The following is a 21885-nucleotide window of genomic DNA, read 5'->3' as shown; positions in this document are numbered from 1 at the left end:
TCCAATTTTTTGATGTTAAAGAGCTGTAACTTCTCATAATGGGATCTGTGTAACTGGAATGATACAGAATGATTCTGAATAGTACATTGATACATTTTTTTTAAAGATTTTATTTATTTATTTCAGAGAGAGAGAGAGAATGAGAGATAGAAAGCACGAGAGGGAAGAGGGTCAGAGGGAGAAGCAGACTCCCTGCTGAGCAGGAAGCCTGATGTGGGACTCGATCCCGGGACTCCAGGATCATGACCCGAGCCGAAGGCAGTCGCTTAACCAACTGAGCCACCCAGGCGCCCCAGTACATTGATACATTTTAAAATATTTAAGTAATTATATATTTATTTAAATACATATTATGTGTATTTGCTTATGTATTATATATTATCAGAAACAATGTAACTGGCATTTTTGATGGTCACATGATGTTTAATTTTAAAATAAAATTTATTTAGGGGCACCTGAGTGGCTCAGTCGTTAAGCGTCTACCTTCATGATCCCAGGGTCCTGGGATCGAGCCCCGCATCGGGCTCCCTGCTCAGGGGGAAGCCTGCTTCTCCCTCTCCCACTCCCCCTGCTTGTGTTCCTGCTCTCGCTATCTCTGTCTCTTTCTTTTTTTTTTTATTTTTGTATTTTTTTTAAGATTTTATTTATTTAATAGAGAGAGAGAGAGAGAGAGACAGTGAGAGAGGGAACACAAGCAGGGGGAGTGGGAGAGGGAGAAACAGGCTTCCCGCAGAGCAGGGAGCCCGATGCGGGGCTCGATTCCAGGACCCTGGGATCATGACCTGAGCCAAAAGCTGTCGCTTAACCAACTGAGTCACCCAGGCGCCCCTCTCTGTTTCTTTCAAATAAATAAATAAAATCTTAAAAAAAAATAAAATTTATTTAACTAAATATCTTGAGCAGTTAAAAAGACTAACAAAATAGTATGGTGGCATGTGGACAGAACACAGACTATGAACTTGGTGCCTGAATGACAAAAGTTTAGAAAACACTTCCATTGAGCACATGTTTTTGACTACTTGTCTAATGTTTTTTAAGATTTTATTTTTGGGCACCTGGGTGGCTCAGTTGGTTAAGTGACTGCCTTCGGCTCAGGTCATGATCCTGGAGTCCCAGGATCGAGTCCCGCATCAGGCTCCCTGCTCAGCAGGGAGTCTGCTTCTCCCTCTGACTCTCCCCCTTCTCATGTGCTCTCTCTCTCTCATTCTCTCTCTCAAATAAACAAATAAAATCTTTAAAAAAAAAGATTTTATTTTTAAGTAATCTCTACACCCAATGTGGGGCTTGAACTCACAACCCTGAGATCAAGAGTCATGTGCCCCACGGGCTAAGCCAGCCAGGCACCCCTTGGGATGAATTCTTTATAATTGCTTAAGAGGTAGGCATATTTTTTAAGGTTTTATTTATTTTATTTTATTTTTATTTATTTTTTAAAGATTATTTATTTGAGAGAGTGAGAATGAGAGAGAGAGAGAGAGAGAGTACATGAGAGGGGGGAGGGTCAGAGGGAGAAGCAGGTTCCCCCGGGACTCCAGGATCATGACCTGAGTCGAAGGCAGCTGCTTAACCAACTGAGCCACCCAGGCGCCCCCAATTTATTTTATTTTATTTTTAATAAATTACTTTTATATTCTTTTTTTAAAAGATTTTATTTATTTATTTGACAGAGAGAGACACAGCGAGAGAGGGGACACAAGCAGGGGGAGTGGGAGAGGGAGAAGCAGGCTTCCTGCTGAGCAGGGAACCCAATGTGGGGCTTGATCCCAGGACCCTGGCATCATGACCTGAGCCGAAGGCAGACGCTTAACGACTGAGCCACCCAGGTACCCCTTTTTTTAAGGTTTTAAATATGTTCTGCCAAATTGCTCTGTATAAAGGATGCCTCAATTTACCCTGCCATATTCTGTCCCATTGGAATATAAGCTTCATGAAGACAGAGACTTTGCTTTGTTCATTTCTGTGGACACAACATTTACAGAAGTACTTAGAAGATAGATTCTTAATTAAAAACATGCTAGATGGATTTGTCAAGAACTTTCGAGGGTCTGAGACCCTATTCTACTTGCCAGTTAATAAGATGGCCTGCCAGGGGCACCTGGGTGGCTCAGTTGGTTAACCAACCAACTCTTGATTTCCGCTCAGGTCATGATTTCAGGGTCGTGAGATGGAGATCGAGCCCTGCATCAGGCTCTGCAATCAGTGGAGATTCTTTCCCTCTGACCCACCACCTATTCGTGTGCTCTCTCTCTCTTTCTCGCTCTCTCTCAGATAGGTGAATAAATCTTTAAACAAAAGGGGAGGAGGTGCCTGGGTGGCTCAGTTGGTTAAGTTTAGTTTAAGTTTGGTTAAGTCTTGGTTTTAATTCAGATCATGATGTCAGGGTTGTGAGATTGAGCCCCCAGTCGGGCTCTGTTCCCAATGTGGAGTCGGCTTGAGATTCTTTCCCCCTCCCTTCCCCTCCTTGTCTGCTCTTCCACCTGCACTCTCTCTCTTTCTAAAATAAATAAATAGGGCGCCTGGGTGGCTCAGTTGGTTAGGCGACTGCCTTCGGCTCAGGTCATGATCCTGGAGTCCCGGGATCAAGTCCCGCATCGGGATCCCCGCTTGGCAGGGAGTCTGCTTCTCCCTCTGACCCTCTTCCCTCTCGTGCTCTCTATCTCTCATTCTCTCTCTCTCTCAAATAAATAAGTAAAATCTTTTAAAAATAAATAAATAAATAAATAAAATATTTAAAAAAATAAAAAAAGAATAAGATGACCTGCCACATCTTCATGGATGCTAGGAGATGGCACAAGACTCCTAGGTCAGAGACAAAAGACTATTGCTCACTGCAGGAACAATGACTGATGGACCAGTATTTGTGCCAGTTTCCCAACCCCCATTCCCAAAGGGCAGTGCAAAAGGGACAAGGGATTCCTGCATACACAATGGGATGCATTACAGAAAAAGAAGCTTAGGCTTAGGCCCCAAATCTTTCATAACAGGCAATAAATCTGCCTGACTTTTGCCCAGAGGGAGACATTACTATTCTACATTAGACAGTAAACAAATTTGTCTTTTGTTCTGGAAGGAGATCCTATCTCTATCTTCCAAGGTTGTTTGCTGTACACCCTTACAAACACAATCTGGAAAAGCTCTGTTCATAAAACAGACAGAAACACAGGAGACCCATAGAGAATTGTCTCCTAACAATGTCTATCCATTACTTCTACAGCGCTGTCTTGGCTTTTGGCAAATTCTCCTGTGAGTATACCATTCCATTGGCCATTTCGATGAATCGGACCCACAGAAGCTAGAACCGAATCCATTTACTTTGCCTTAACAGCATTTAATTAAGGTTACTGTCCACGGGACTCCAAGCCATAGTATTGGCCTTGGCAATTCTCCCACCCATAGTCTTGGACCCAGCCAGCTGAATAAATACCATAAACCATCTGGATCCACCTTAGAAAGCCAGGTGGCTTTCTCCTTAAATTTTTGTTCTGACCTTTCCTCTTGGCCCAAGGCACTGGTCCAGATACAGCAGAGTGTACTAACAATTGTGCAGACTCCCCTGTGGCCTGCAAAAAGGAAGCCTGGAGCCCTTACATCATCCATCACAACTCTGGCCAGTGAATTGATATGGACCTGAAAGTCTTCCAAGGATGAGGTGGTATCATTTAATCACCAGCTAAGGTCAGGGACAAGTTGCAAACCACCTGTTCTAATTGGATGACTTCCACTGCAGGGATAGCTGCCCACAGGGTGTGAAAAATAATGAGCCGGCTATGGCCCTGGGTATATTAGGGTGCCTCATTTTGGAGAGATCTCTGCTGATCTGTGGAGGCTACAGGATCTACTTGTGACATTTCCTTAACACTTGAAGATCTCTCACATCCACCCTATGGTGTAAGTCATGGTGTTTGCAGGAGAGAGACAAGCTCACATCTGGCTTCCACATAAGAATGCACACGGCCCTCGTGGAAAGAGAGCGTTGCTTACAAATGTTGGGGCCTCCCACAATTATCCCACGTGGAACTTATTCCAGTCAGAGGGTATGGGATGACACAGTCTCAAATGTCTTCTCCTGGCCAGTTAGTAGACCTAAAGGCACCCATACAGTTTGAATAGTTGAGGAACAACCTGGGGGCAGTTGGTTTAACCTGTTCTGTTTGTTCATGCCACCAGCTGGGGCATTTCTCCGCCCCCTACCCCCGCCCCCCACCCCCCAACTGACTGAGCAATGACTGTGGGAATAGAAGTGGAAAGAGGTTGACAGGTGTTTTGTGTGGGAGGTACGGGAGCTGGGGCCAAGTCTGGCTGTTCCCAGCAGACTTCTCAGTAAGGTGAAGGAGAACAGTGATCATCAAATCATTATCAAAGCCTTCTCATGGAGGGGGAGGCAGGGGAGTGGTGGCCAAACCAGTAGACAGATTTAAGGCATTTGCAGCAGCTTAGGAATGAGGGCATTTCCCTAGTTGAGGAAAGCTCTAGAAGTAGCTCTGAAAGACAAAGGATTGATGGTGTCCTTTCCTTCTCCATACTTCTGGGAGTTCCAAGGTGTTCCTTCCTCAACGGCCACAAAAATCAGTGTGTCCATTCCATGACCTCACCTTTTCCAATCATCTCCTGCTCACACAAAGCCCTCTTGTCTGAAAGGCTGGCTCAAGGACAAGGGCATTTTTATAAAACTTACAGAGAACCACCATGGCCCCCACTTTAGGGTGCTATTTTAGGGGGATTCAGTGAGATGTTCATTATCCTTGTGATCTAGGACCATGTTAATCCAAAAAGAGTCCAGGTGGCTGACGCAGAATTAAGTTGGATTCTCCTTGGCCTCTTTGGCTATGTTTCTACCCTACAATGGTTAATTTTATGTGTCAAACTGACTGGGGCACGAGGTGCCCAGACACTTGGTCAAACATTATTCCTTGTATATCTTGGGTGTGTACAAATGATATGAACATCTGAAGCAGTAGAATGAGTGAAGCTGATCGCCCTCCCCAGGATAAGTGGGCCTTATCCAACCCACTGAAGATCCTAATAGAATAAATGACTGAGCAAGTAAGAATTTCTTCTCTCTGCTTGACTGTCTTCAAGCTGGGACACCAGCCTTCTAGTCCCTTTGGATTGGGACCTGAAATGGAACTTATACCATCAGCTCTTCTAGGTCTCCAGCTTGCCTACCACAGATCTGGGACTTCTTAGCCTCCATGATTATACATATATGATTTCTGTTTCCTATTGTTTATGTCTCTCTGGAGAATCCAGACTAATACATTCCAGGAAGGGATAGCCTGCATTGCTAATAGCCCAGAAATGGTCAAGATGGAATTGTGAATTTTGAAAACAAGTCACTCCACTACCCCTTTCATTCTGATCATTACTCAGGAAGTGGCCAGGAGAAGATGGTCACTTTCTGAGGACAGCTGGATTCAGAGACCAGACTGTCTGACTAAGGTGGTTGGACCAGGAAGAGGGGAGGAGGAAGAATCAGAAATCTTTTTGAGTTGGTGGAGGACTCTATAATACCAGGTGCTTATATATGTTAGAGAGTGCTATGGGCTGAACTGCATCCCCTCAAAATTCATATGTTAAAATCCTAACCCTAGTGCCTTAGAATGTGACAGGATTTGGAGATAGGGCCTTTAAGGAGGTAATTAAGTCAAGCGAAATCATTAGGGCAGGCCCTAAATAAATTTATATATAACATATGTTTATATATATTTATATTATTTGCATATAAATATAAACTACCCCTGTGTCCCCAGTAGCCACAAAATTTCCATGGAAGCAGCCACTGGGATTGTGTCACCCTGATCCCTTGGACTAAACCAGGAAAGAACACCACTGGTGGGTAGAGGACAGCCTTGCACATCATCAGAATCACTAAAGACTGGGAGATTGCATTCCAGTGGATCCCGACCTAGATTCTTCATCGGCTTCTGAGCCTCCACTGTGGCTCGAGATTCCTGGTCAGCACTGAAACCAAGTCCCATAAAGCAGCAGAAATCAGGAAGGTGAGAATCTCAGGTAAATCCCCTCCTATTTTCTGCTCTCTACATCCTACAAATAAAAAGGCCCTACTACTTCTTGGAAATCCCAGGGCACTCCAAGCCCCAAAGGAACTTCACTCAACACAGTTGTCAAATCGGGACTGGTTCAAGCAGCACCTTTAAGACTTTGAAAACGGACGGAAAAGATGGACACTGGCAGAAAGAAGAGAGTGACTCAGAGGCATCGGGCATCATTGTGGATTCAATGTATCTCATGTGACACATTATCTACTTCACATTCAGTGTGCTCCCAATAGAAGGCAAACTCTTATAAGGGCAGGGCTTTTTTCTTTCTAACTGATGTGAAATTCACGTAAGTGAACCACTGTAAAGTGTACAGATCAGTGGCATCAAGTGCATGCACGTTTTCCAAGCACACCTCTCTCTAGTTCTAAGATATTTTCTTTTTTTTTTTTTTTAAGATTTTATTTATTTATTTGACAGAGAGACACAGTGAGAGAGGGAACACAAGCAGGGGGAGTGGGAGAGGGAGAAGCAGGCTTCCCGCTGAGCAGGGAGCCCGATGCGGGGCTCAATCCCAGGACAACGGGACCATGACCTGAGCTGAAGGCAGACTCTTAACGACTGAGCCACCCAGGTGCCCCGATATTTTCATCATCAGAAGGAGAACCCTGTGCCCATGAAGCAGTCCTTCCCCATTATCCTCTCTAGCCTGCACCTGGCAAACACTAATCTACTTTCTGTCTCAGTGGGTTTGCCTATTCCGGACATTTCATATAAATGAAGTCATGCAATACATGTCTCGCCCTTAACATGTTTCCGCGATTTATCCACTATGGTTGTATGTTGTTTTTCTTTTTTAAGATTTTATTTATTTATTTATTTGAGAGAGAGCACAAGCGGTGGGAAGGGGCAGAGCGAGAGGGAGAAGCAGACTCCCCAATGAGCAGGGAGCCCGACGTGCGGCTCGATCCCAGGACCCCGGGACCATGACCTGAACCAAAGGCAGCTGCTTACCTGCCTGAGCCACCCAGGTGCCCCTTGATTTATCCACTATGTTGTATATATCAGTACTTCATTTCTTTTTATGGCTGAATAATATTCCATTGTATGGATAAGCCGCATTTCATTTGTCCATTTGTTTATGGACATTTGGGTGTTTCTACCTTTTGGTGATTGTGAAATAGGGTAGGTTTGTTTTTGTTTTTTTTGGTCCACTCCTTTTTTCCAGGGCCTAGAATTGAGGAATGAAAGGTGGGCCAGGTACTATTAATTTCTACCCTTCTTGGTACATAATAGGCATTGCTAAGAGGCTTGTAGATCTGAGAGCAAAAGAATGAATGACCAGAGAAGCAATTATGGTAGAAGGCACTGTGAGGGAGGAAGGGAGGAGCCCAACCAGAGAAAAGCTTTCTATTTTCTACCTTTTGAACTTGAAAAAATGAATCATGATGGCCACAGAGAGACATTTATATGCCTAGTTCTGAGGAAGGAGATTATTTATTATCAGACAACAAAGGCAAAATGATGCATTAAGATGTTGGGAGATTCACAGTAAGTCAAAAATAGGCGGAGAAGGCAGATCCTACCCAGGGGTCGAGCTCCAGGGAGAAAGTCATTGAAATCCAATTGCTTCCCCACAAAGGACTTCATTAAATTGCTGAAATTACCAGGAGCCTATTGCAAAAAAATAGAAAGGGCGAAGGGAGTAATTTCTCTTTAATTGTTGATGCAATTTGGAAGAAATTAAATTGCAATTACGTCCGTTTACTTATGAGAAGACCGAGTGTGGACACCCTGTGGGGACCCCTATCAACCCTTTGAAACTAAGATGGCCTTTTGATAGGGAATGGTTCCCTGGGGACCTCCCGGTTCCTTGGCGGGTTTGGCTACTTTGGCGCGCCCTCTCGTGGCCATGTGTGGAAGGTTCGGCAATTGCCCTCCGTTCCCTATCACAAGCAAGAATTTTCACTTTCAGCGCACAGGGGTGGATCCGCAAATTAATTCACACTTAAACTAGAAAGTCTGTCTCAAGCATGCGCCACTTGGGGTGCCGGAAGGGCTGTTTAGGTCAACTGATGTTAAACATTGTAATTATAAATTAATTATGATTATGGTTATAATTTCAAGTAGTTTTGACTATCTTAATCTTAAAAGTCAGTTTCCCCCATGTGCACATCCCAATTGGGATCACTTGAGTATTTGATAAAATTCCAGAATTTTCCACTTTCCTATGCTCAACGTGGGGCCTGAACTAACGATCTGGAGATCAGGAGTTGCATGCTCTCCCGACTGAGCCAGATGGGTGCCCCGGCTGCTTCTTTTTAATTACAATAATGTGGCAGCAAATATCCTTGTATCTTTGCATATCTGCAGGCATCCATCTGGGCACATTGCTATGGAAATGACAAAGCTAAAGTGGCCATTGAAGATCGTGCTAATATAAGATGTTCGTTTCTCTCAACAAAACAGTCCATTTTGGAGGTCTAGGGCCTGAATTGTGGAACACACAGCTGCCACCTCATGATCCAAACGCCTGCTCCAGCTCCTGCCAGCATGTCTGCATTCCAGCCAAAGGACTGAGGGAACGGTGATGGTGCAGAGCATGCTCCCCACCTTTCAGGGCGCAACCTGGAAACTGCACACAATCGTTTCTGATCACATATGATAGGTCAGGACATAGTCACATGACCTCACTGGCAGCAGAGGAGCCTGGGAAATGTAGTCTTTATTTTGGATGGCCGTGTGCTCAGGAAGGAAGAAGGAAGGCGAGATTAGTTATCAGGGACAACTAGCCCTCTCTGTTCAGCAGCCACAAAGGTCAGGGTCAGTGAGATGAGACTCCTAAATCAACTGTTCTCGTTTGAGGGAGACAGAACAGGATTTGGCAACTGAATGAATGAGGGGGATGAGAAAAAGGGATGGATCTTAGATGACAGTGAGATTTTACTTGCTAATGCTTTACGAAAACACCTTTTGTACAAGTATTTCCCCTCAGCCACTGATGCATGCCTCTCCTTCCCCCAGAAAATACGAAATCCCTGATGATTCTTCTCCTCTACCCAGCTCATTTGGGCTGCTTTCCACCCCCAAATGTCCTGCCAGCCACTGTTGACTTAGGAAATGAAAACTAATTTTGGTGTTAGCTTTAGCACAACCTAATCTCGAAGCAAATCGGCTGCTGCTGCCATTGCAGGAGAACGAGGGACTTCAGGAGTCGAATAGAAACGACTTCTCACTTACAGGCTCCAAGAAGGTATGCCGCAGCACAATGCTACTGTGGAGTTAAAAATAACCACTCTGAATTCTGCAAACACCATGTTCATTATATTTGCCTTTTCCTCTCCTGGGGATGCTCTACCTTCAGGTCTCTGCGCCAATATCATCTTCCCAGTGACAAGTGGTGGTCACCCTTTGAGCCTTTCCACTCCACTCTGCTCATAGTCACTATTCCCTTTGCCTCTTTTGTCTTTATCACAGCACCTTCCTACCACCTGACAAATAAAAGGTTTACTTGGCAGGTGGGTTTTTTTTGTTTTTTTGTTTTTTTGTTTTTTTATGTCCTCACCCCTTTAGTAGATTGCAAGCTCCCTGAGGGCAACGACTCGCATATTCTGGTCACTGCTGTCTTGCCGCTACCCAGAACAGTGGACGACCTTACATCTACTTGCCTAATGGCCAGTGCTGGTAAAGGTGGAAGGTATGGGCAATGGACCCTTCAGATAAACTGCTAGTGGCAATGTGGTTCAAGGACCAATTTTCTGGAAAGCAATTTAGCTTGACTCTTATTCTATATGTTTATCCTAAAAATATAATCAGTGACCCCACATATTTAGAATATGGGCCAGCAAACCTTTTCTGTAAGGAGCCAGATCGTACAGAGTTGAGGCTTTGTAGGACATAGAGTCTCTGTCACAACTGCTCAACCTGCACAGAGTAGCCATAGGCAATATGTAAATAAATGCATGTGGCTGTGTTCCAATAAAACTTTATTTACAAAAATAGATGGTGTGGGGGGGCGCCTGGTAAGTGGCTGCCTTCGACTCAGGTCATGATCCTGGGGTCCTGGGATTGAGCCCCATGGCCCACTTCTCCCTCTCCCTCTGCTCTGCTTGGGCTCTTTCTCTCTCTTAAATAAATAAATAAAATCTTAAAAAAAATAGATGGTGGACCAGATTTGGCTCACAAAGCTATAGTTTGCTGATTTACATTTAGAACAAAATGTCACTTATAATGGCATATATTGAGAAGATCTGAAATATTCAACAATTGGGAATCAAACTATACTACATCCCTCAGGTGAAAATGATCTAGTCATTAGAAATGGTGTTTTCAAAGAAATCATAATGAACTAGGGATATGTTTAGAGCAGAATCATGTAGATGAGATCAGTTTAGCCATTAATTAAGAGCTTGAACTCTGGAGCCAAATCTCAGCTTGATTCGAAACTTGGGCACTTCCTGGCTGTTTGACTTTGGGCAAATTGCTTCATTTCTGGTAAATCTCAGTTTTTTTTCATTTGAAAAGTGGAGATGAGAAATTACCTCTCTTGTAAGATTTTTGAGGCATGATACTACATACAGCATATTCCTTGGTATAAAAAAAGCGCTTAACAGGGGCATGTGGGTGGCTTGCTGGGTTAGGTGGTCCACTCTTGACTTCAGCTAAGGTCATGATCTCAGAGTCCTGGAATCAAGCTCTGTGTCAGGCTCCACACTCAGTGGGGAGTCTGATTGGGACTCTCTCTCTTCCTCTGCCCCTCCCCCTGCTGAGGCTCTCTCTCAATCTCTCTCTCTCTCTCTCTCTCAAATAAATAAATAAATCTTTTTTTTAAGTGCTTAACAAATAATTGTTCTCAAATGGGGAAATTCAAAACGGACTTGTTTTTATAGTTTCACAGATGACCGAAGCTGGAAGTAAATCTTCAAGGGTAAGTTCCTCTTAGGAGGCACTCAATAAACGTCTCCCAGCTTGAGGTTCCAAAAGGCTAAGGACGGATGCTGATTGGCTCATTTTGGGTCACATGACCCCACCTTGGACCAATCAGTGTGTCAGAAAGTAGAAGTAGAGCGGTTTGGCTCCAGCGGGCTCAGGTGCCTGTCCCTGCCAAGCGGGGAGAGTGGGGAGGCAGTACAACCTGACCTCAGAGCTCGGTGCTGTATGGTCTACAGCCCCTCAATGGGTCTTTTCTGTAAGTACCTACAGGGAGCAGGCAGTGGTGAAAATGGCAGGTGGGTCCTTGCCCTGGTGGGGTTTACAGCGCTCTTGGGGAACTTGCCGGTATTTGGTATATTGTGCCGCATGACAGGAGCTCAGGTCCTATCATGACCCTATGTCCCAGGGATGCATGGCTACTGTCTCCATCCTTTTGAGCCCTTAAATGTGATGCAGTGATGTACAGTGGTAGGGGTTGGGTAGCCTGCTGTGGCTTTCTGGTAGCGAGGGACTGTTTGGGAAGACCTGATCTTCCCCCCTTGCTTTTTCTCTTCCTCCTCTTCCCCACATAAAACTCTATTCTCTGTATTCTCTCTGTCTACTTCTCTGGCTCTGTCTCCCTCAAAACACTCTACAGCTTTCTCCAATTATAACTGCCCTTCTACCCTGATGATTTCCACTACTAACATCTTTGTTTTACTCAGCTTTTTAAAAAAGATTTTGTCAGAGAGAACACGTGCACAAGCAAGGATCACAGCAGGCAGAGGGAGAGGGAGAAGCAGGCTCCCCGCTGAGCAAGGAGCCCCATGCAGGACTCCATTCCAGGACCCTGGGACCGTGACCTGTGCGGAAGGCAGATGCCCAACCGGCTGAGCCACCCAGGCGCCCCTGTACTCAGAGTTTTACTTAGTGTATTTATAATCAAATTCAACTCTCAAAGTTCCTTTTATGCCTAACCCTTCCAAAACCAAGCTACTCTGTCCACTCTTGTCTGTGCATCAAAAGTCTTACTGGGTGTCAGTAGAAAATACCGACTTCCTGGACTCTACTCCAGGCCAATGGGCACAAACCTCTGGGTGTGGGTTTTTTGCTGAAGGTTATTCTAACAGCATTTTTACAGGGAATCTGATGAACAGCTAGGTTAGAGAATCACTTGCCATCATTGAATTTACTAAACTCGTAATTTTGCATTGATTATATGTGTATGAATGTCTCCTCTGCAAGATACTTGTGTGTTCAATACATTGAAAAAACGAACCACTGCCTACAACAGGATGCGGTGACGAGGTTCCCACAATAAACCAGCAGGTGGCGCAAGAGGCTAGGCCATAGTTGAAAAGTAAAAAAAAAAAAACAAAAAACAACAACAAAAAAAACCCTTCTGTTCTCATTCATTTAGATCATGGGTGGGTCTGCATTTATGGTTTACAGACGGGCGCCTGGGTGGCTCAGTCGTTAAGCATCTGCCTTCAGCTCAGGTCATGATCCCAGACTCCTGGGATCGAGCCCCGCATCGGGCTCCCTGCTTAGGAGAAAACCTGCTCTCTCTCTCCCACTCCCCGTTTGTGTTCTCGCTGTCTCTCTCTGTCAAATAAATAAATAAATAAAATCTTTAAAAAAACTTTTTTTTTAAATAAAAATGGTTTATACAAACAATTCCACAAATTTATGGAACAATTTCTGTTTGTGACACATTAAAAATCCTCTAGGGGATCTTTTAAAACTCATTTAAAAATGAATTTCCCTGGAAAAGGAAAGATTCTCTTTCCTCCAACAATCCCATCTATTTTCTTTTTTCTTTTTTTTTTTTAAAGATTTTATTTATTTATTTGAGAGAGAGAGAATGAGAGAGAGAGAAAGCACATGAGGGGGGGAAGGGTCAGAGGGAGAAGCAGACTCCCCACCGAGCAGGGAGCCCGATGCGGGACTCGATCCAGGGACTCCAGGATCATGACCTGAGCCGAAGGCAGCCGCCCAACCAACTGAGCCACCCAGGCGCCCCCATCTATTTTCTTTTAACGGTTTATTTATTTATTTGAGAAAGAGAGAGAGGGAGGGGCCGAGGGAGAGTGAGAGAGAATCTTAAGCGGACTCCATGCTGAGTGCAGAGCCTGTAGTGGGGCTTGATCTCATGACCCTGAGATCACGACCTGAGCTGAAGCCGAGTTGGATGCTTAACCGACTGAACCACCCACGTGCCCCCACCAATCTCATCTATTAAATATTTTTGAAGAGTATTTGGTATTTGAAATGTGCATATTTTAATTTTATTTTATTATTTTTAAGATTTTATTTTTTATTTTATTTTTTTATTTTTTATTTTTTAAAAAGAATTTTTTAGGCAGTTTATTCTTCTTAAGATTTTATTTATTTATTTGTCAGAGAGAGAGAGAGAGAGCACAAGCAGGGGTAGTGGCAGGCAGAGGCAGAGAGAAAAGCAGGCTCTCCACTGAGTGAGAAGCCTGATGCAGGACTCAATCCCAGGACCCTGGGATCATGACCTGAGTCAAAGGTAGACACCTAACCAGCTGAGCCACCCAGGCATCCCAAAGACTTCATTTTTAAGTAATCACTACACCTAGCCTAGGGCTTGAACTTATAACCCCGAGATCAAGAGTCATATGCTCTACTGACTAAGCCAGCCAGGTGCTCCATGAAACGCACATATTTTAAAAAATATCAATTCTCGGTCTTTTGGCCAAGATCAAGTGTAAAAATAAATACATGGTGGTACTCCCTGCACCCTTCCTGGGCCTTTGGTTTTTCCTTCTGTAAAATGGAGTCAGAAAAGATGATTTCCAGACTCCTTCCAGGCATGAGAGAGGTCCTGGGTGGAGGGGAGAAGGTTGAAAAATTCTCATTCCTGGTCTGGTTATACAAGTGTGCTCAGATTGTGAACACTTATAAAGCTGTATGTTTCCAGTAGGTGCACTTTTCTGCGTGTATGTTGTACATCGAGAGGTTAAAAACAAAAGGAAAGGGACGCCTGGGTGGCTCAGTCGGTTGAGCGGCTGCCTTCGACCCGGGTCATGATCTCAGGGTCCTGGGATCGAGTCCCACATCAGGCTCCTTGCTCAGCAGGGAGCCTGCTTCTCCCTCTTTCTCCCTCTGCTTGTGCTCTCTGTGTCAAAAAAAAAAAAATCTTTAAAAAAATAAAAACCAAAGGAAAAATCAAAAAAAAAAAAAAAAGGCTCAGTATTAGTTTCCTATCACCACCATAACAGATAATCCAAATTTAGTGGCTTAAAATAACGCAAATTTATGGTATAGTTGCTATGGAAAACAGTATGTAGGTGCCTTAAAAAATTATAAATAGTATTACCGTACGATCCAGCAACCAACCAATTGTGGATAGGTATTCAAAATAATTGAAAACAGGATCTTGAAGAGGTATCTGCACACCCAAGTTCATTGCAGCATTAGTCACAACAGCTAGAGGGCAGAAGCAACCTAAATGTCCACCAACTGATGAATGGTTAATCAAAATGTGGCGTAGACATGCAGTGGAAGATTATTTAGTCTTAAAAAGGAAAGTGATCCCATCATATGCTGCAACAGCCATGAACCTTGGGGACCTCACGCTAAGTGAAATAAATCAGTTACAAAAGGACAAATACTGTGTGATTCCACTTAATAGGAGGTATCTAAAGTAGTTACCTTTTTATTTATTATTTATTTATTTATTTTACTTATTTATTTATTTTTTTTAACTATTGGAGAGAGAGAAGGTGGGAGCAGGGGGAAGGGCAGAAAGAGAAGGAGAGACAGAATCCTCAGGCAGACTCCCTGCTGAGCAGGGAGCCCAACACCGGGCTTGATCCCAGGACTCTGAGAACAGGACACGAGCAGAAATCAAGAATCGGAGGCTTAACCAACTGAGCCACCCAGGCGCCCCTTATTTTTTACTTTTGAAGATTTTAGATTTTTTTTTTTTTATTTATTTGACAGAGAGAGACACAGCGAGAGAGGGAACACAAGCAGGGGGAGTGGGAGAGGGAGAAGCAGGCTTCCCATGGAGCAGGGAGCCCGATGCGGGGCTCGATCTCAGGACCCCGGGATCATGACCTGAGCCGAAGGCAGCGCTTAACGACTGAGCCACCCAGGTGCCCCTACTTTTGAAGATTTTAATCTCTACACCCAACATGGGGCTTGAACTCACAACCCCAAATCAAGAGCTGCATGCTCTTGACAGGCGCCCCTAAAAAAGTCACCTTTTTACAGAAAGTAGCAATGGTTGTTGCCAGAAGCTGGGGGGGGGGGCGGTTGTTGTTGTTCAAAGAGTAGAGCTTCAGTTTCAGGAAATAAAAAAGTTCTAGAGATCTGTTGCACAACAGTGGATACGTAGCTAACACTACTATACACTTAAAAATGGCTAAGATGGGGGTGCCTGGGTGGCTCAGTCGGTTAGGGGTCTGCTTCCAGCTCAGGTCATGACACCAGGGTCCTGGGATTGAGTCCCCCATTGGGCTCCCTGCTCAGCGGGGAGCCTGCCTCTCCCTCTGCCTCTGCCCCTGCTTGTATGCGCTCTCTCTCTCTCTCAAATAAATGAATTAATTAATTAAAAAATTTTTAAAAAATAAATTAAAAAAATTTCAGATGATAAATTGTGTTATTTTGTTTTGTTTTGTTTTACCACAATAGTGATTTTAAAAAGCTCCCACAAATTTATTATGTTACCGGTCTGTAGGTCAGAAGTCCCCAGATGGGTCTCACTGGGCTCAAATCAAGGCAACAGCAGGGCTGTGTTCTCTGTGATGGCTCTGAGGGAGATTCACTGCCCTGCTCGTTCGACTTGGCAGAATTCAGTTCCTTGTGATTATAAGACCAAAGCCCCTGTTTTCTTCTGGATTGTCAGCTGAGGGCTGCTCTCAGCTTCTAGAAGCTGTCAACTTCCTCGGTTCCCTCCCTCTGTCTTCAGAGCCAGTGTCGGTGAGTTGAGTCTCTCCTGTCTAATCCCTCTGACTGACTCTCCTTCTTCCTCCTCCGCCATCTTTAAGGGCTCGTGGGATTAGATTAGGCCCACCTGGATGATCCAGGCTACTCTGCAAAGGCCCTTTCCTTCTGTACGGTAACAGAGTCATGTGTTCTGGAGAATGAGGACGTGGGCATATTTGGGGTGGCCATTATTCTGCCCACCATGGGCCCCCTGCAGCCCTTACCTGATCATTCTAATTTGTGTCCACACAATGGCAGAAGAGAAAGTACAAATGGGAGAATGGACGCCAGTATGGATTCTACCCTGAATAGAAGGATTCACATTTATCGAGTGTTTATTATGTGCCAGACACATTTCAAGCACCTCATAGGCCTCGTCTCATATAATTCTTCTAGGAGGTAAATGTTATTATTTTACAGCCGAGGAAATGGAAGTTTAAAGTGACTGAAGAACCTATTCAATATCACGCTGCCACTAACAGTGGATTTGCTGCAAATTTGGGATTTATATTCATACAGTCTGCATGCTTAATCAATTGGCTATCTGCCTGTTTAATACATGTAATCATGTCGATGACAAAATATTAATTAGAAGATTATGCTTGTACATTGAAAAGGAATATCTGTAAGCGCTGGGTTCAAGAAGTGGGGAATTAATTAGACATAGCACCACGTTTATCTTATAATCAAAGACATTGGAGTTCAGAGGGATGGCAGGTATTTGTCCAAGGTCACAGAGACAGAGGTTTTAGAACCTTAGTCTTTTTAGATTAGAAGGGTCTTCAAATGATCATCCTTTTCATCTCTCTGCATTGGGTAGGACCTTATATAGCCTGACTTACAGAGAAAATCTAGCTTTGGGGGTATATGTGGTGGTCACGGGAACATGGTTATTAACTTGGTTTTTGTTTTTTTATTTTTATTTTTTTTAAGATTTTATTTATTTATTCATGAGAGACAGAGTGAGAGAGAGAGGCAGAGGGAGAAGCAGTCTTCCACGGAGCAGGGAACCCGATGCGGGACTCGATCCCAGGACCCTGAGATCATGACCTGAGCCGAAGGCAGACGCTCAACCATCTGAGCCACGCAGGTGCCCTGTTTTTGTTTTTTTAATGTAGGCTTAACCCTGGGCTTGAACTCAGGACCCTGAGATCAAGACCTGAGCTGAGGTCAAGAGGCCAGTGCTTAACTGACTAATCCACCCAGGCGCCCCTTAACTTTGTTTTCTAATGACAGAAGGAAGGAAGCATTCTCGTCATTCTCACTTGTATTCAGAAGGCTCCAGGAGAGAAGACTACATTCTCTGTCCCGCCTCCTGAGTGCTAGTTTTCACCCCGCGCCCAGCCTTCCTCGGAGTCAATCCTGATCCGTCTAAACCTAATGGTCTGGACAGTGGTGCACGAGGGGCGTCTTCTGGGAGCTCCTGGGAAAGAGGGTCTTTGTTTTTCAAAACAGTTGCACAAAGAAGAAAAGGTTCCTGTTCCTCCGCCTGGACGTGTTCCTGCTACACATGATGCTTGGAACCGAGGCACCCGGCTTGTGACCACACGGGTCAATCAGAGGAGGAGACGCGGGGCTGGCGGAGCAGGAAGATGGAGGACTGGATGATTTTGTTGCGCCACCGAACTGATGGGCCCTGGATGCTCTCCGCTGCCAGAACTCTTATCTTTTAAGCCACTGGCAAGCTGGTCTTTCATCTGCAGATGGAGGACCCACAACCAATTCTTACATAGTAGTTGCAGTCTTTGTTTTTCCCTTTGGTTATAGTTTGTCTCCAGACCAGAATGGCACTGATTGTGTAAACTGCAGATCCCCACTCTTGCGATGCGCTGGGATGTGTCTACTCAGCCACAATCGAATGGAGCACTTACTGAACTTCGTGCCCGGTACTGTACATGCATGCTTAGGCTCAGAGAAATAAAGCATTTGCTCAGGGTCACACAGTGGGTAAATGTCTGATCTGCACTTTCTTCCCCCCAAGGAAGCTGAGTGCAAGAAGGGGTTCATTTAGTAAAAGACGATCATCAGAATGGCTGTTCCTGCGCCTGCTCCCCTTTTCACGCTGTGCTCTCTGGAAGGAAGTCGGTATGCGCAATTCATCCTGGAAGAGTACAACATTCTGTTCTGCCTCCTTTCAGGCAAAGTATCTAAATTATTTAGAATTCTCTCGTGCAGGAGAATCTCTTGTCCATCTCCCCATTTATTTATTTATTAAATTATTTATTTGTATCAGTATGCACTCGTGAGTCTTTTTTTTTTTTTCTGTTCTTTCTTTCCTTTTCTTTTTTTCTTCTTTTACTTTAGGTTCTATTCCAATGTTATTTTATTTATTTTGAATCTCAAGTTATTCCAGCTTTGGCCACTGGAACTCTTCCAGTTAGCTCCTGTGTCCCTTTGACATACCCCGTCATGGTGATTTTGTGTTTGAACATTTCCTTACTTCCTGGCACTACAAGATGCTCCAGGTTCAGCTTGTGTATTTCGTGGCCCCGTCCTAGAATCAGCCATCCCTCCTTTTATTGGAGAATGGTTTTACAAACCTAGATCTGAGAGCTAAATGTGCTTGTTGCTACCGAGGTGTTCTTGCTGCTTGGTCCTCTCAGAAGACCGCGCAGAGCAAAGTATCTGTATACTAACCTGTGTGTATACTGTTAGAACTGTAAATATTTCCTCGTCTGATCTCGGAAGCTAAGCAGGGTCGGGCCTGGTTAGTACTTGGATGGGAGAACTGTAAATATTTCTACATGGAACCATCTGAATGTATATTAAGCTTGACATGAGTTCACACTGCTCTTTCTGTAAACCGTTCTACATGGGTCATTCTAGCCTTCTCTGCTTGTTTAATTATTAATATTTATTTTATTTGTTTTAGAACGAGGAAGAACGGGAAGGGGCAGAGGGAGAGGGGAAGAGAAACACAAGCAGACTCCATGCTGAGCACGGAGCCGGATGCAGGGCTCGATCTCACGACCCTGAGATCAGACCTGAGCTGAAACCAAGAGTCGGTCTCTCGTCCACCATGCCACCCAAGTATCCCTCTGCTTGCTTATTTATAATCTCCCACTCCAACAATGAGAGCCTTGGTTTCCACCATTGCTATCCATTTACTTAACTGTTCAAGTAAACAATATTCTGGTGTTTCCTTTGTTTTGACCAACAAGTCAACTGAAAAACTACCCAAGAATATACAGATACATGAAGGAGGATGCTCACTGGTAAACTGATTTTCACCACTATCTGGCTCCCTTCCCTGCGGGAGGATTATACTTCCTTGCCATTTGAACCCAGACTTGGTCATGTGACTTGGTTTTGCGCCTGCCCCCCCAAGGTGAGCAGGTCACATGCGTCACTTCCCGTCAGAAGCTTTAAGCCGGGGTGTGTCTTGTCGCCTCTTTTCTCTCCCCTACACCATCCTGCAAATTTCAGATAATGGCTGCTCCATCAGGCTGGCTCCTGGAGCAGAGATGACACAGGGCAGAAATAATGGAAATACATCATGAGCAAGAAATAAACTTTTCTTGTCTTCAGTAGCATTAATTACAGCAGCATCCTGACCGACAGAGTTTGTAACAGTGAAAACCGCAAGAAATGCGAATATCTGTCAACAGGGGACTCAGTTAATAAAGGATGGTATGTTTCCTTTTTTTTAAAATGATGGTATATTTCAATAATAGTTTACTAGTGCAGCTCTTGCCAAAACAAACAAAAGTCTGTCTCTATCACTGAGATGGGAAACTGTCCACATTGTTGTCAGTGCGAAAACAAGCAAGTTGTGGGACAGTGCGCTCAGTATGATCCCATGTTGTAAAACAAATAATTTATGTACCGATGTTAGTATGTGCATGGGGAAAAAAAAAAACCTCCGGAGGAATATATACCAAACTCTCAGCAGCAGTTGTCTCTACATTTTAGATTTCTGTATTTGAATTTTGACAAGTTCTGAGTCAAGATTCCCTGTGCTCTGGGCTGAATCTGTTTCATCTGTCAGTTGGCAGCTAGGCTGGATTATGCAAATTGGCTTTCCCCTTGGATGGATTTGACAATCTACAAGGTTAAGTCTGGAGGCAAACATGTGGACTTGTTAAGTGGGGACAGGCTAATAAATAAGGCAATTTGAGCAGCATTCCTGGAATTTTTTCCAAGCCCATCAAAAGTGCAGGATGTCATTAGCACTCATCTTCATTCCCAGTGTCAACAATGATGATAACAAACTGATGGAAACTTAAATGGTTTCTCCATCTCCACTTGTCACTTATGGCTCTTGGATCATTATTTTCCTGGAGTAGTTTTAGCAACAATGAAGAACTAGGTTGGGGGGGGGTTGTTTTCTTCATCTTTGAATCCTCAATACCTACCCTGGCTCCGGGTTGGCCCAGGGTAGGTATTCCATTAATATGATTCTGAAAATGTCGTTTTTTGGGAAAGATTTATTTATTTATTTATTTATTTGATTTATTTGACAGAGAGAGACAGCGAGAGAGGGAACACAAGCAGGGGGAGTGGGAGAGGGAGAAGCAGGCTTCCCGCGGAGCGGGGAGCCCGATGCGGGGCTCTATCCCAGGACCCTGGGATCATGACCTGAGGCAAAGGCAGACGCCTTTTTTTTAAATAAGATTATTTATTTATTTATTTGACAGAGAGAGACACAGTGAGAGGGGGAACACAAGCAGGGGAAGTGGGAGAGGGAGAAGCAGGCTTCCCGCAAAGCGGGGAGCCCGATGCGGGGCTCTATCCCAGGACCCTGGGATCATGACCTGAGCCAAAGGCAGATGCCTAAAGACTAAACCACCCAGGGCACCCCGAAAATGTCGTTTTCAATAATAAAAATCATTTTTGAAAAATATCTCTTTAATTTAAAAAATTATCATACAGTAAAACTGACCTTGTTTGGTGTGAAGATCAATGGATTTTTTTTATTTTATTTTATTTATTTATTTGACACAGAGAGAGAGCACAAGCAGGGGGAGCAGCAGAGGGAGAGGGAGAAGCAGGCTCTCCGCTGAGCAAGGAGCCCGATGCGGGGCTTGATCCCAAGACCCAGGATCCTGACCTGAGCTGAAGGTGGACGCTTCACCCACTGAGCCACCCAGGCACCCCAGATCAATGGATTTTAACGTATGTATAGACGTCTATAGCTGCCACCACAATCCGAATACAGAACAGTTCCATCACCCCAGAAAACGCTGCTGTGTTTTTTTCCCTTTATAATTACATTCTACCCCCCATCCCTAACTCCTGGCAAACACTGATAGCTTTACTTTCTCAAGAATGTCATATAGATGTGAGCATACATGTTAGATAATATTTTGAGACTGGTTTCTGTCAATCATCATCATCATCATCATCATCATCATCATCATTATTTTGCTGAGTAGTATTCCTCAATAACATTGTTATGTGTGAGGTTTTTGTGTTGGTTTTTTTTGAGCACCTACTATGTGTCATGCTCTGTGCTAGGTATTGGGGCTATAACAGAAGTCAGGACAGCTTTGGTCCCTATTCGTTTGGAGCTTGCAGACATCCTCAAGTAGGTTCATAGCACATCAGAGTGCTAAGGGGGCCCAGAGATAATCTCTCAGCTATTCCAAGTGTGGTCTTGGACCAGGAACATCAGCATTCCCTGAGGACTTGTTAAAAACGCAGAACCTCCTGGGACGCCAGGGTGGCGCGGTTGGTTAACGTCTGGCTCTTGGTTTCGTCTCAGGTGGTGATCTCAGGGTTGTTGAGGTCTCTATGCTGAGCCTGGAATCTGCTTCAGATTTTCTTTCCTGCTCCCTCTGCCCCTCCCCATTCAGATAAATAAATAAATCATTTTAAAAAAATGCAGAACCGGGCGCCTGGGTGGCTCAGTTGGTTAAGCAACTGCCTTCGGCTCAGGTCATGATCCTGGAGTCCCGGGATCGAGTCCCGCATCGGGCTCCCTGCTCAGCGGTGAGTCCGCTTCTCCCTCAGACCCTCCCCCATCTCATGCTCTCTCTCTCTCTCTCAAATAAATAAATAAAATTTTTAAAAAATGCAG

The sequence above is a fragment of the Callorhinus ursinus genome, unplaced genomic scaffold (assembly GCF_003265705.2).
Source record: "Callorhinus ursinus isolate GAN/ISIS: 27379988/994484 unplaced genomic scaffold, GSC_fseal_2.0 scaffold13, whole genome shotgun sequence".
Taxonomy (NCBI): domain Eukaryota; kingdom Metazoa; phylum Chordata; class Mammalia; order Carnivora; family Otariidae; genus Callorhinus; species Callorhinus ursinus.
This window is presented reverse-complemented; position numbering follows the sequence as displayed.